The following is a 13,636-nucleotide window of genomic DNA, read 5'->3' as shown; positions in this document are numbered from 1 at the left end:
TGGGGTGGAAGAATCGAGATGTTGCCATTGATCGTTTCTCTAGAAGTCATACATATCTCTGTCTGCATGGAGTAACTGCTTGCTCCTTCTGTCTGTGTAAAGCTAAGGTTGTGCCACGCAAAGATAACACAGAAGTAAAACAAAAGAGCTTTGTGCACGTGGCCATTTAGAGAAATTGCTGTCGCAGCTAAACGAAGCAAAACAAACTGAAACAAAGCTGCAGGCAGGTCAAGAAAAGTTCAGAGCGAGCCTGACCGAAAGCCTCTGTCATGGGCCCATGCAAATTCAGCACACGGCTTCTGGTCTGCCCTGGGAAAGGCAGTGCAGCCCAGCAAGGCTGTGTCTTCTGCACTGCTCTCTTCAGCATTTGCAGAGCCTCACCTGAAAATCAGGCTGCCGGCTTTGCCTGGAGCACGAGAGATGGCTGGCAGTGACAGGCAAAGGCACCACCATGTGTCCAACATCGCGCTAGTCCACGCTTGCTTTTTTGATTAGCTGCTCGGAAGCTGCTCGTGCAGAAGTGCTGCTGCGGGTGACGGAGCCGGTACCTCCTGCTTTTCATCTCTTGAGCTCTGAAGGCGCTTCTGGCCTGTTTTAGGAGAGGCAGGGGCCCGGTTTGCCAACCCAGCTGCATCCCAGCAGGCCGGGAAAGGTGTTCCTCCTCCTCGGGCTTACGGCTGCAGCTCACGGGAGAGAGCAAAGCCCTTCACATTCGGCAGGGGCAGCTTGTCAAGACTCCTTTATTTTCTCTTTCAGACACATCGTTTCCCAGGTAAACAGCAGCTGAGGACTCCTGGCATCCCTGCGTTACTCGTGTCCTTCAAAGAGATTCGAGTGGCCACTTCAGTCAGGCTGGCTTTCACCGGGTTAGGTTCACAGATCATGGGGGCACTTCTAACCCGAACGGTCAGTGAGCCTCTTGCCCTGATCACCCTGCTGTAGTAAGGCACTTAGTTCTGCTGAGAGGAAAATGCCACTTCTGTTTTCAAAACGGACTCATTTCCACGGGCAATAAACGAAGCGAGCTGCAGTCTGTAGGCCCTGGCAGTTACCTTCTGCTCCCCGCTCCTCGATTTATTGCGTATGCAGGCAGTTTAGCACATCAATATCGCAGATTAAATACCAAGTGGATACAACTTTCAAGCGGATATTTCATCTTCCTTCTGTTCAAACCAGGACACGCAGCTGATCAAACAGCATGAGGCTTGTACCCATCTCCAGCCTCACGGTCCTCAGAGAGCTTTTTCTTTCCTCTCTCCCCCTCTTTCTCTCTCTGTCAAAAGTTAAATTTCACATCAAAGGCTGCTCGAAGCTTTTAGATCAGTACTACACCATTCACTGGGTAAATGGAAGCTGCTTAAAATCCTGAATAATTATTACTGCCTTTGCATATCTGTTTTCCTCTGTGGTCTGCATAGCTTGTGCAATTATTATGTCTCTTAGAAGGATCAGCGGCAGGTACAGTTATGCCAATGAAAATGCTAATTAGAATGGAAAAAAAATATTGTATGTGTCCTACATGGGTAGTTCTAAAAAAGTATGTGAAAAATCCTCAGCCTTAACACTCTAAAGATGTCAGGTACTTCTCTCAGACGATGTCTCTAGAATCCCAGTAAGCCTCAGCAGAGGGAGGTTGTTTCGTTAAAGCCCCCTCACTAATGAGGCCCACGTGTGCACCCACCGCACCACGCACCCCGTCTTGCTTTTCTGCTTCAGGCCCGTGGCACTGGTTTGTGATAAACTTCAGGCTGTGTTTTAGAACATAAAATAACACATAATAAAATGTAAACATAGCACGTAGCACAAACATAGCAAAACACGTAACATATAAAATAAGATGTAAAAAATATGTCTTACTAACTAGTTAAGCTACCAAATGAATGCGCTGAGCTAGGAGAGGCCTGTGTGCGAGGCCATGCTTCCCTCCCGTGCCTCCTTGTGTCACATCCTGCACGGTGACACAGCCTCTGGTGGCACGGCCGAATGCTGCATTTCCTGCAGGACCTCCGTCTCACCCAGGGCACAGCAGGCTCCTGCTAATTAACCAGCAGCTGATCAGGAGATTGGGTTCATCCTGCTCCTCAGAGGGTGACCCAGCAGCCTGCTGTGCCTCAGCGGGGTCAGACCACAGACCTGCAGCTGGAGCTCGGCAGCAAGTTGCCAGCACCTCGGGGAGCTGGCAAGGATGTGGCTGTCCTCCTGCCTTCTCCAGGCATCTTCTCACACCCCAACAGACCCGGCTCTTCCTCTCTTTCTTCCTCCTTCCTCCTCCTTTCTTTCTCTGTCCTTCACTTACAGTCAAAGGCAGGATGCTACTTCCCACCCCTTGCCTTTCTGTGGGCAGAAGGACATTTGGGAGCTCAGCAGTGACCGTGTGGCCTGCGAAAGCTGCAAGTTCTCCAAGGCACAAAGGACCCGTCACTCGGGTGAATACTCCTGTGGTATATCTTCAATGGCAGCACTGAATTGCAGCTCCAGCCCTGTGGTAGCTAGAGAAGGCTCATCAAAAGGGCTGTGAGGGAGGCTGTTAATGTTTACAGGGAGCCGAGTGGTGTATATTTTATTTTAGCCTCGGTCTTGGAAATGGATGAATTATTTTGTACTGTGGTCTCTGGGTGACAGAGCCCACTGCTGTGCCAGCAGTTGGCTGCAGACCATTCCTGAAGGATGACGGAGGTGAGACCCTGCCAGATCGCTGCCCCTTCCTCCTGCCACCCCCTGCTCCTCGCTGCGTGGCCACAAAGCCGCACGTGTGTGTGCCCAGGAGCCTGGCCAGCAGCTCCGGTGTGGGGTCGGCAGTGAGAAGCACGGAGGTGGTTCCCAGCAGAGCCGGTGTGTGCCAGGACTCACCTTCCCTTCCTCAGGCCCCAGGGCTGCCATGGAGACATGGAGTTCATGCGTTAGTGCAAGAGGAGGGGATCCTGCCCTTCACAGGGGGAGAGCACTAAAACCTCAATAACTACGTAAAACGAGAGTTATGCCAAGAAAACAAGCCCAAAGGTTTAACTGTGAAAGTGGAACAATAACATTTCATCAGCATGATCTTCCTAACACTGTTCTCCGTGTCACACAGCACAGTAATTTCCTGCTCAGCCTCACTTTCCGAGCAAAGCCAGCAACTGGCGAGCTGCGGCAGGGGCTCTGGGCTCTCCCTGCACCCCAGCCTCCGGAGCAGCCCCGCTTTCTGCTGTGCTGCTCCCAGCACAAGCCCGCTCAGCCACCGGGTGATCCTCTTGAATCACTTTTTAACCAGCTCAAGAAGACTCCTATGGCAACAGCCTTGTTTGTGTTTGAGCAGCGAAGGGAATTTCTAGCGAGGTAGGGAAGGGGGAGGGAACAGAAGACATTTGGCCGGGGCTGCTCGCAGAAGTAAAAACCAGATTTCCTTCTCATCGTGCTTCAGAGCGAGTTTTTGGAGAACCAGAGCTCTATAAACATGTAATTACCGTTTGCTTTCTGTACAGATAACTTTTTTTATTTTTTAAATTTTTTTTTTTTTTTGGCCACGGGGGTGTTGTTTCTTGCTCTGATAGAAGCCAGCCTGCCCAAAGCCCAAAGCCCCCTCCCTTTACCTGCTGTGCTGTTTGCAGGTCCCCCCTCTGCCTTTTCCTTCCCCTGGCCGCAGCAAGCTGCTGCCTGTCCCACGCCGTGCCCTGGCGCTCAAGGTGCAAGGAGCTTTGCTAATTGCGCAGAGCCAAATCCAGATTGCTTTTCCATGCTGACAGAGTTATTTTTAGGCTCTCCAGGAACTGCATCCCGGGTTTTCTAACCTAAATCAATTTGTGCCTTGTGCAGCCCGGTGTGCCCCTGGACTCCAGGGGTCCAACAGCAGGGCCAGGGTCGGGCAAGTCCCTTCTCTCCTGCTCTCCTCTTTGTGCCCTCCCCACCAGCTGCTGACCTGCACTCAGGTCGAGACAGCTCTGCAAGGAGTTCAGCTGAAGTGGAGATTTGCACCTATGCAGAGAGAACGTAGCTGCTGGGGCGTTCTCCTATTTTAACCATCACTTGATACCCCCTTGGATTTGTGAAAAAATAACCACCCTTCACTGACCTCTGTAGGAAACAAGTCAAACAAAACAATCTCTTCTGCTGCAAGAAGCAGAGTTTGGTCTTAAATATGTATTTTTATCCCATGGATCCAGTTATAAACCAAGCCAAGGGAAAGGGCTGTAATTTCTGTAAGCTGTTCTGAAAAAAAAAAAGGAAAGCCAGTCACATGAAATTTTCTCCTTGCTCTCAGGAAATTTTCTTCTTTCTTCCTGTTGTGGGCTGGACTTTGCAGAGCAGAAATTACAATCTGCAGGATTTAGGCCTGAATAATTCTGTATGAATTCCTCCATATTTCAAAAATAAAAAGAGCTGGTTTTAGCCCATGCTTTTTAGCTACCAATAGTTGGGATTTTAGCCATACACCATTGCTTCCATAGAAGTCACAGCTAGAAGCTTGTTTCAGCTCTCTCTTCTGTGAAGCCTTTCCTGTAAGGCTCGCTGACATCTATTTTGTGGAACAGCTCGTGATGGTCCTGACTTGCAGACATGAGCCTTGGGCTGCTGCTCGTGGCATCCTTCAGAGTTTTTTTCAGAACTGGCTTCCCGCTGGGTTGGCAACACATACAGAGAGTTTGTGGCAAAGCAGAGCGAGGGACCTCCGACACGAGGCTGAGCTGCAGAGCTGAAGTGTCAGCCTTGAAGACAGCCGCATGCTCCTTTATTTACAAGTCATTTGAGTCAACACTAATAATTAATTAGCTATTCAGTTTTTGTGGTCACAATAGGATTTTGGAGTCCTGCAGCAATGAAACTGAGAAATGCCAAACATCCTCAGCTGCCTCTCTCCCACCCCCCAGGTGTAGCCCAGCTCTCTCTTCTCAGGCTGAAATACAATTGCCTTCTCCGTTCACCAACTACGTGTGGGTGACATTTATAAATAAAGGTGTCATTGCTGCGGTCGTGTGGATTTTGAACAGCACGCAACTCTTTACCAAGGTGCAAACTTGCCAAAATCTGGCAATACGCTCATGCAAAGTTCAGAGGAATGGCCAAGCCCTACCAAATTGCAACATTTCTCATAAATCAAAAAGCTCCAGTGTATCAGCTGGCAGAAATCCAGTGCCTAATCTGTCCCATCACTGACTGGAGTGATAGGGACACTGCAGCTGGAAAGATGCCATTCTGGGAAGCAATCGCATCTTGTCTGCAAATTAATTCCTGGAGATTTTCAGCAGTTTTGTCTAATCAGCTTTTTTTTTTTTTTTTTTTTTTTTTTTTTTTTTTTTGCTTTTAATAAATCTTGTGACTCCTGCTCCAGTGATCTGGCCAGCCCCAAGGGTGAGGGTCTGAGAGACTTCAAATAAAATCAGACGTGAGAGCTAAGTAAATTGGGGTGTTCTTGGCAAGGCTCCTCTGCAACACAGAAACAGATGTATAGAGAGGCATACAGGAACAGCAGTGCCTCTGCTGCTCCTAATGAGAGCCCCAGCAGGGAGCTGGTTAACCCTAGGCTCCAGCCTGACTGGACCAGGACCCAAAAGAGCAGTGTCAGCACTCGCAGGAGTTAAAATGACTCTTCCCAACTGTGTGAGCCCAACGGTGCACTGTGCACGCAGCCTGCACTGGCACAAAATTCAGGTTATATCCAGGATTCAGTCATTTCCAGCAGTCATTTTCCCATGGGGCTGAATTTGGGGTCTCTCTTGCTGCCCAGCCAGTGCCAGCAAACTCTCTACTGAAAGAAAAAAAAAATAAAAATAAAAGGCAAAAATGTCCTAAGACCCTTCTCAGCAGAAAGGTTGCTGCTGCCCTCTGAGTACCGGCTGGAAATGTTCCCATGCACCCGGAGTGCCTGCGGTTACATTAGTCACGCAGCGATGAGAAAGCTGTCTGCTGGGGGGGCGAGGCTGGGGGAGCCTCTGCATGCCACTGCTCCCCCCTCGCCTTCAGCAACCACAGAGCGAGGGGCAGAAACCTGCGACAGAAATGCCTGGCAGATCCTGACGGGTCAGCGGGGCAAGTCAGTTGTCGATGCCCTGCTGTGGAGGGCACAAGAAGAAGACAGGCGTGGGGTGGTTTTGAGGAGAGAAGCAGCACTTTAGCATGCACATGGAAATGCAAACAAAGGGAGGTTTGCTGTGTAACATTTCCTGCTTTTGAGGCAATCTTTGTTACCCGAGCAAGTTGTCACTTGTAGGTTTTGTTTCGTTGCTGTTTAACCAAACTGCAGATTGCCCGCGTCTCCAATACTCCTCTTTTCTGAGTTTGTCATCACCAAAAAATAAAAACTCTTGACTGACATGAAAGAAGTTTTCTTGCCTTTTTTGGTAGAGCGTCTTGCTGGAGCAATTCTGTCAAGACACAAACAAAGGGCACTTCTTAATTGCTAAGCAAAAAAGCAGAGCAAAAAAAAAGCATAAAATATGTGGTGGGGTAACTTGAGCACTAAGGATAGCATCTCTGAGCGTGGAGTCGTGTTCTTGTACTAATACTCTGCAGCTACTGATGGAGCGAGTCTTGAAATGTTGATATCCACTTAGAAAATTGAACAATGAAGAAGAAAAAAAAAAAAAAGTCTATTCATGGTGCTAATTTACAGGGCTGTGCTTCTGTATCTCTTGTACCTGTGCCAATCCCTGGCACAGCTCTTGTGCCGGATGAAGCCTCAGGCAGTGCCCCAGGCATCACTGCTGGGGGCACCCTGGGCTCAGCAGCACAGAACTCCATCCAACGGCCCTTCAGGAGTGCCAAAACTTGAAAGATTTTGGTTTCTTGGAGTTCCTAAGAGGCAACTCATTCCATATAAAGCCAACACCGTGAAAGCCGAGTGGCATTAAAAACACAGCGTTCCCCGGAGGCATCAGGCTGCCTGGAAAAGCGTTGTCCACCTGTAGTAACAAAACCAGCCCACTGCTGTGCTGGTCCTCGGGATATGTCCCCGTGGATAGAGACACCCTGCAGTCAGGGGACCGGCCGTGCCTCCGTGTCCTGGAGCAGAAGGGAAGGGCTGAGCACAGAGACAATGGAGCACGGCAGTGGCCAAGGCAAGTCACGAGCTGCAGCAACGATGAGCAGATGGCCAGAGGTAGGTGCTTAGCATGTCTGTCTGTGGTTTTACAAAGTGAGTTTAAAGTACCTATATAAGGAGCAGCTGGGGTACTTACAATCCATTAAGTCAGACAGGGAACATTAGTGGAAATAATACTCCCACATAGTGGCCTTCCTGGGGTTAGGACCAGCGTTGGAATCGTCTAAATGGAATAACAGGTATTCCTACTTGTCTTGTTACCCGTGCTAATCTCCACTTAACTGCTCACTCGCATTTTTTCCCCCTCCCTTTGCATTTCTTTTAGTTGGTAACTGCAGCTTCCTGTGGTATTGGGGCGGAAATCTGGACACGAAGTTTTGCAGAAGAGGAAGGTCACTGCAGCAGTGACAAGTGGCAAGAGAGGTTATGCAGCACACAGCCCGTCCGTCCCTGCTCCCTAGCCCCGGGTGTGCTGGTGCAAGCGATCTCTCCTGCTGGACTTCAAAAGCCAGAGGGGAAGCACGCTAGATGCCAAGGGATTTAGCTAACAGGGATCAAAATATGTTTGTGTTAATTGCTCAGTGCTCAAACGCGTTAAAAATATCCCCATAACAATAACAAAGCTATTTCATAGCTTATGTATGACTGGATATTTCCAAAGATGCTGTTAAGCAATAGCTCTAGCTGAAGTCCATGACAGCGGAGGACAGCGTGTGTGCGCTGAACAGACAGGCTGAATGCAAGCAGACAGTCAACTTTCTGGCAGAAGTCCCAAACTCAAGTGAAAATCTTGGGGAATTGATGAAATTACATTTTCTAGCAGAAAGTTTGGTAAAGATTATCTTCATGGAAGGCTGCGTTTGCTTAGCTCTGGTAGTACAACGTGGTACTGCGGCCAGGGGGAGCACTTACTGGTACCAAGTGAAAAACAGCCGCACGAAAGGCATCTACAGATCTTTCGTATATTTCACGAATGTCCAAAATTGCTCTAAATCTTTCCTTTCCAAAGTGATGTCTCACTCCTGTTGAAAATAGAAAGAAAATAACCAAAGCTGTACTAAGATTAAGTGTGATATGCCAGCTGGACAACTCCATCGCAGGCGATGCTTGCATCTCTGCATAGTTGTTATGCGTGCATTGAAGCAGCTGGAGACAGCGCTGACCTCTTCTGAGGTAGAAAAGGAAGGAAAGGAAGGAAAGGAAAGAAGGAAGGAAGGGAGATTATATATATTAAAAACAAAAACAAAAACAACAACAACAAAAAAAAAACAACAAAAACAAACAACAACAACAACAAAAAAAAACAGTTTATATACATTCCAGATAACAAGACCATGAAGCAACTTGTTTGGAAAATGTTTTTTTGCTGAGCTGACATGTCCACAATGGGTTGAGCTAATCCCCAGTCCTAAACGCTAGCAGGCTTGATCTTGGCTGAACTTTGCAACTCACATCCATCATACTTAGAGAGGGAGGAGCCAACAGGCCCTAAGGCACCCGTTCCCCCAGCCTCTGGGCATGAGAGCCGTGATCCTGCTCCTTGTGTGTGAGCTGCTAGTGACAGGGCGAGGGGAGGGTGCCCGAGACCACGCAGCAGAGCTGGGCACATCGGAGGGCTCTGCTGCTGAACAGTGACTCAGCCGAAGAGTTCAGCTCTGTCTGGCCTTAAAAATAAAGATCAGGGATAAGGATAAGTGTCCATTAACATTCCCAGGCTTCTCAGCATAGACACCAGTCCAGCTGAGCCTAACGCCAGCACGGTCACACTGCTGGCCATACATGCAGGAGAAAAGGTTACCCCACTCAACTGCTTTTCCCCTCCCTCTGCCACACTCACCTTACCTACTTAACAGCTGATTAAAGTGCTCCCCGACTAACTTGGGCTAACCAAGACAAGCAGAATGACTTGTTCAAGCCATCCCCACCTTGTGGTGGCTCCTGCCTTTCCTGAGCCACTAACAGTGGGGTGAGGGAGGGAGCATGGCTGTTGTAGGGCTTTGCAGGGAGTCAGGGCAGCCAGGGAATCCTCCCTTATCTCTTTGCTCTGATAGCAAAGACTCTCTGAGTCTTTTTCTAAGACTTAGAGAATCAGACATGGTCAGTGGTTTCTGGTGTTTGCAGTCATCAGCTGAAAAATTACTCTGCATCCTTGGTATCTCCAAAAAGAGCACTGGGATATTAGTAGCAAGGGAAAACGTCCAGAAAACTTGGAGGATTTATACAGCTGACAAGAGGCACTTTTCCTTTGAAACATATATGTGAGATCTTGAGAAATACATCTGAGAAACTGCATAATAAATGTAGGTCTTTTTGGAGTAATTGCGTTCTCTCTTGTGCCCCCTTGAAACATTTAACACCCTCACAACCTTTTCTGTAAAGTTTGTGGAACTTTATGGCCCTCGTTATTGAAGTCGTTGAAGCCATTTTTATTAGGGAGAGGAGGAATTCGTTCTCTGCATCACTTCATACTCAGCCTGCATCAGCCCTGTTTGATTTTCTCTTATTTCTTGCGAACATGACCCGAGCCCACTCCGACATCAGATGAGAGAGAAAAGGTCAGAACCATAAATTTTTGACCTCGCTGGGTGAAGGCTGGCATTGCACTCAAGTCCCTGCTACTGATGGCAGCTATACTTCAGGGCTGCACAGGCTGTGCTAAAGGGCACCAGCAATGACATCTTTCATCACGCGTGTTGAAATGCTCTCCGCTGACGGCCTCGTGCGTGGGGTGCCAGCGAAAATGAGATGCAAATGGATCTGTTGACAAACAGGTTAAATGTCAGCACCGAGGGTGACACGTTGTTAGGAGTAAGGGCAGCAGGCACTGCAGAATTGTTTAAAAGGGACAAGTGCTGAAAGGTGAGCGAGGTTGTTAGCACAGCTACTTACTGCGCGAGTACCACGGGGTGACTGCTGGGCTTTGGTTCACTGCAGCCTTCTTCCTAATCCTTCACTTCTTTCAAGAAGCCTCGCTCCAAACATTGCTGCAGTCCATCCATACCCTAGTGGCTCTCCTGCTGGTGTTGCAATGCAACAGGAGGAGTCTGAGGACATACACGGAGGCACCAGGCCCTCCTGGGACGTGATTTGGGGCTAAAATGCCTTCCGCTTGCTGGAGGCTGTTCTGAGGGAGGGTGAGAGCTTCAGATAGGAGATGTTGGATGTTGTGCAACTTGGGGCAGCTATTAGAGACACCACTCCTGTGAGCTCTGACTTGTTTGCTTTAGAGCTAGGCTTCTTAATCCTACTGGTATTTATATTGTTTTGCAATGTTTTTATTATTATTCTGAATCACTATCTAGGGCTTGTGCTAAGCACAACTTAATCAATGCATTTGTGCTCGTTTGCTTTTCTACTGTAATAAGCATCTTGAGGCCCTGAGAATTGCTACTGAGAGAAGCAGACTGAAAACCCCCCCCCTTCTTTGATGCTGAAATGTGCGGTGTTATTCACAGGGAAGGAGCCAGAGTGAGGGACTGCAGCTTGTTTCCTCTGTGCCTGGGGCAAAGGAGGAAAGATGCTACAGAAATAAGAGCATACACATAAAAGGTTGTACTTGTGGATTGACTTAGTGTCTTCCAGGCAAAATAATATATAAATAGGATAGCAATTAGACAAATGAGCCATTCTTTTTCTCAAGCTGTAATTGTATGTTATGTTTAATGTACGCCCATACCCCATGTCCCATTAGGGACTGCTGTCTTTTGTGCTCTGCAAACACGGTAGTGTACATAGAGGGCAAGACTAGACTTAGTCCAGTCACTTTTTGATGAGCAAACATTTTGATGGTATGTTTTAATGATGTGAATGGAGAAGCTATCCCGTGAAAGGATGTTAGTAAGAAATAGCCAAAGGGAAAAGCAACTTCTAACGAGATATGAGCAGCTCTGAAACCACAGGGTTTCCCGTCTTAAGCTGATGGATTTGTCACTTCCTCCCTTGGCTCTTTCCCAAATGTAGGTGCCAAATGCAACAAAAACAGTAACTTCAGCTGAGAATCTTCATGGATCATCACAATAATAAAAAATTGCAATGCAGAGCATCAGGAATGTATCTCCATGAAAATAAAATACTAGTGTAAAATGTGAGCATCTCTCTTTCTAGAAAAAGGAAAATGTGATAAATAATAAAAAGAAAGTGTAGCATGGAAAGTCATCAGAAACTTCTGCAGAAATAGGGCCAGGTCTTGTCTCAGTCAGGGATCAACTTAGACGCTAATCCTGAAGTAACTTCTTCTTCATCTAAACAATTCAATTTTGAGACAGGAAACCAGTGGAAAAGTAGGAATTCCTGGCACTAAAGAAATAACAAAATGTGTAATTGATGATTTCTATACTTTGGAATATATTATTTCATGTACTATTTAATTGAAATGTGGTGTTATTCTGAAAAGATTTTCAAATATGAGTATTAAATGATGGTTTGAAAACAAGCAATAGCCATTTCCATTCTAACATTAAGCTCAGTAAAACTGAAAGAGCAAAGGGAAAGATCTAAACTTTCATGCAGTAGGGCAGAGCCTATCCCCTCACGCCTGAGGAAATCTTCCCTTGCAGCATCTTGTCCCTGAAGTCAGCTTCAGGCTTTGCTCCTCTGCGGCCCTGGGTTCTTCTGCAGGAGGTGCTGGACGGTGAGCATGACCCAGAGCAGCAGTTTCTCAGTCCACCACAGAAAAAATAAGTCCATCAAAATATCCCAGATGTACCAGTGACCAGCCCCACTTGTCATGCTCCATGGCAGCTTCCTGTGCCCTGCCTGGTCCATGCTCCAAGCTCTCTGCATCCAGGACTGGATGCCTGTGTACCTGTCCTCACAAATGGCTTCGTCCTGTACCTGGGCAGTACCTGGCTGGACCTCCTCTTCCCCAGACCTCTGCTGAAACCCAGCATCTTTCCTGCCTTCTCTTCTGCCAGATGCCATGGGCCATCTTTTTCCAGTTCCAGCTACTCATAGCTGCTAACTTAGTAGCTGTCTCTCAAACCCAGTAACAGCAGTAAATATTTATATTTTGTCAGCATCTTAACTGGTATGTAGGCTGTATTAAATTGGGTGCTGTACAAAGTCGAAGGAAAACGGTGTTTGGCTTGACAACAAAAGCTGCAGAAGGTGGGTTCAAGCAGAGTGCCTCAGGGCAGCATGTGTCAAAGGATGACCGTGCCACACTGCACAACACTGGCTTTTTAAGTGGGAACTTCAGAGACTTTTGTATACCATAAATTTACAGTTTGTGTTCCTCTCCCCTATTACTGGGTTGCCATAAAAATCCTGGCCAAATAGCTCATACTGCCTACCAAACATTGGTTAAAGAACACCACACGTAATATAAAGCTACATAAACTCCTGAGGTTACTGAAGACTCAGCTCCTCTGAACAATAATATTTCGCAGCTCCAAGACCGGAGCATGAACTTCCACAGGAAACGCCTCATCACCTTCTGCCCTCGGTATGGGCTGTTTCTTTGATGTTACCTTCTCTGAAATGTATAACAACATGTGTGTGTTAGAAAATTCAAATCATTGTATACACTGGAAGAGAGAGTAAAGGAAAGCAAGCATGGGAGAAATGAATCCCAGCGGGGAGCCCAGGGCTGAGGCGTGCTGAGATATGATGATGGTGTGCATGAGCTTCAGCATAGGAAGAGCAGAGCAGCCGGGTGACTTGCCAGGGTGAAGAAATGGCTTTCTGCTGATATGGGAAGGGAAGCCACAAGGTCTGCCTCCGGGCTTTTTCTTCAACCAGCTTTTGCAATTAAGTAAAGATATTCCAGCTTTAGCAGTCGCTGTTAAAAATGAGACATTAATAACAAACTCAAAGACATGTACCACAGGCTAACCCCGAGGTGAGGATGGGAGATAATACTGCTGCATTACCCCTACGTGGTCAGTTGTGGCTGAGTGCAAGGCTCCCTGATGGTGACAGTGGTAACTCGGGGACCGGATAAGCTTCTTGTTATCGGGGAAGTTAGGGAATGCTATTAGTAATTGTACGTGGACTCTGTGTTTGCCTATAGCACATGTTTGTATAGCCATTTCTGACAGTTAAAGATGTGCTAAGTTTCCTTGACAGAAAACAGACATTTTAATAAAATGGCTGCCATTTAACTAGAAACTCCGGGGCAGAGCTCTATGGGAAACTGTTCCCACGACCTTCCAGGGGAAGTAATGTTTGTCTTTTAACAGGGCTCCATACTGTAAAAGAAAAAAATCCTTGCTCTGCAGTGTATAGATTTTTTTAACATAATCCTAATGACTCAAGTGTGAGGAACTGCATATGCTGTTTTCTGAAATGTATTGCAAGTTACACTCCTCTATGCTTTCAGGAAAAGAAATTTTGCAATAGTCTTTCAGAACAATGAATTTGGAACGATGAAAGACTGAAGCAAGAACTCCTGTAATGCATCTGACTCCATTATAATGCATATTTTAATCCTCAAATGACAATCACTTATTGATTTATGCACTCTGTTTAAGTAGCTGACTGCTTGTCTTGTCTATCTGGCACTTCTTACCTCTACTCTACATGGATTTTGTTTTGGATCATAGCTGTCACATTTAATGTATCTATTTTAATTTAAAGCATGCTTTGCAAAAATAGCAAAGCCTATCACCCAGCTGTCTT

General features: G+C 47.0%; 1 long non-coding RNA gene across 1 annotated transcript; it reads right to left on the bottom strand.

Annotated features, from left to right (window-relative positions):
- Positions 1-4,825: 4,825 nt before the first annotated feature.
- On the bottom strand, positions 4,826-7,069 carry LOC118161113. Its single transcript, XR_004747861.1, has 3 exons — positions 6,806-7,069; positions 6,166-6,341; positions 4,826-5,725 (listed from the first exon to the last, which is right to left on the bottom strand). It is a non-coding gene; the product is annotated as an uncharacterized LOC118161113 (long non-coding RNA).
- Positions 7,070-13,636: the final 6,567 nt, after the last annotated feature.

This window comes from Oxyura jamaicensis, chromosome 2 (genome assembly GCF_011077185.1).
Source record: "Oxyura jamaicensis isolate SHBP4307 breed ruddy duck chromosome 2, BPBGC_Ojam_1.0, whole genome shotgun sequence".
Classification (NCBI taxonomy): Eukaryota; Metazoa; Chordata; class Aves; order Anseriformes; family Anatidae; genus Oxyura; species Oxyura jamaicensis.
The sequence above is the reverse complement of the archived record's forward strand: the minus strand, read 5'-3'. Positions and strand labels throughout refer to the sequence as shown.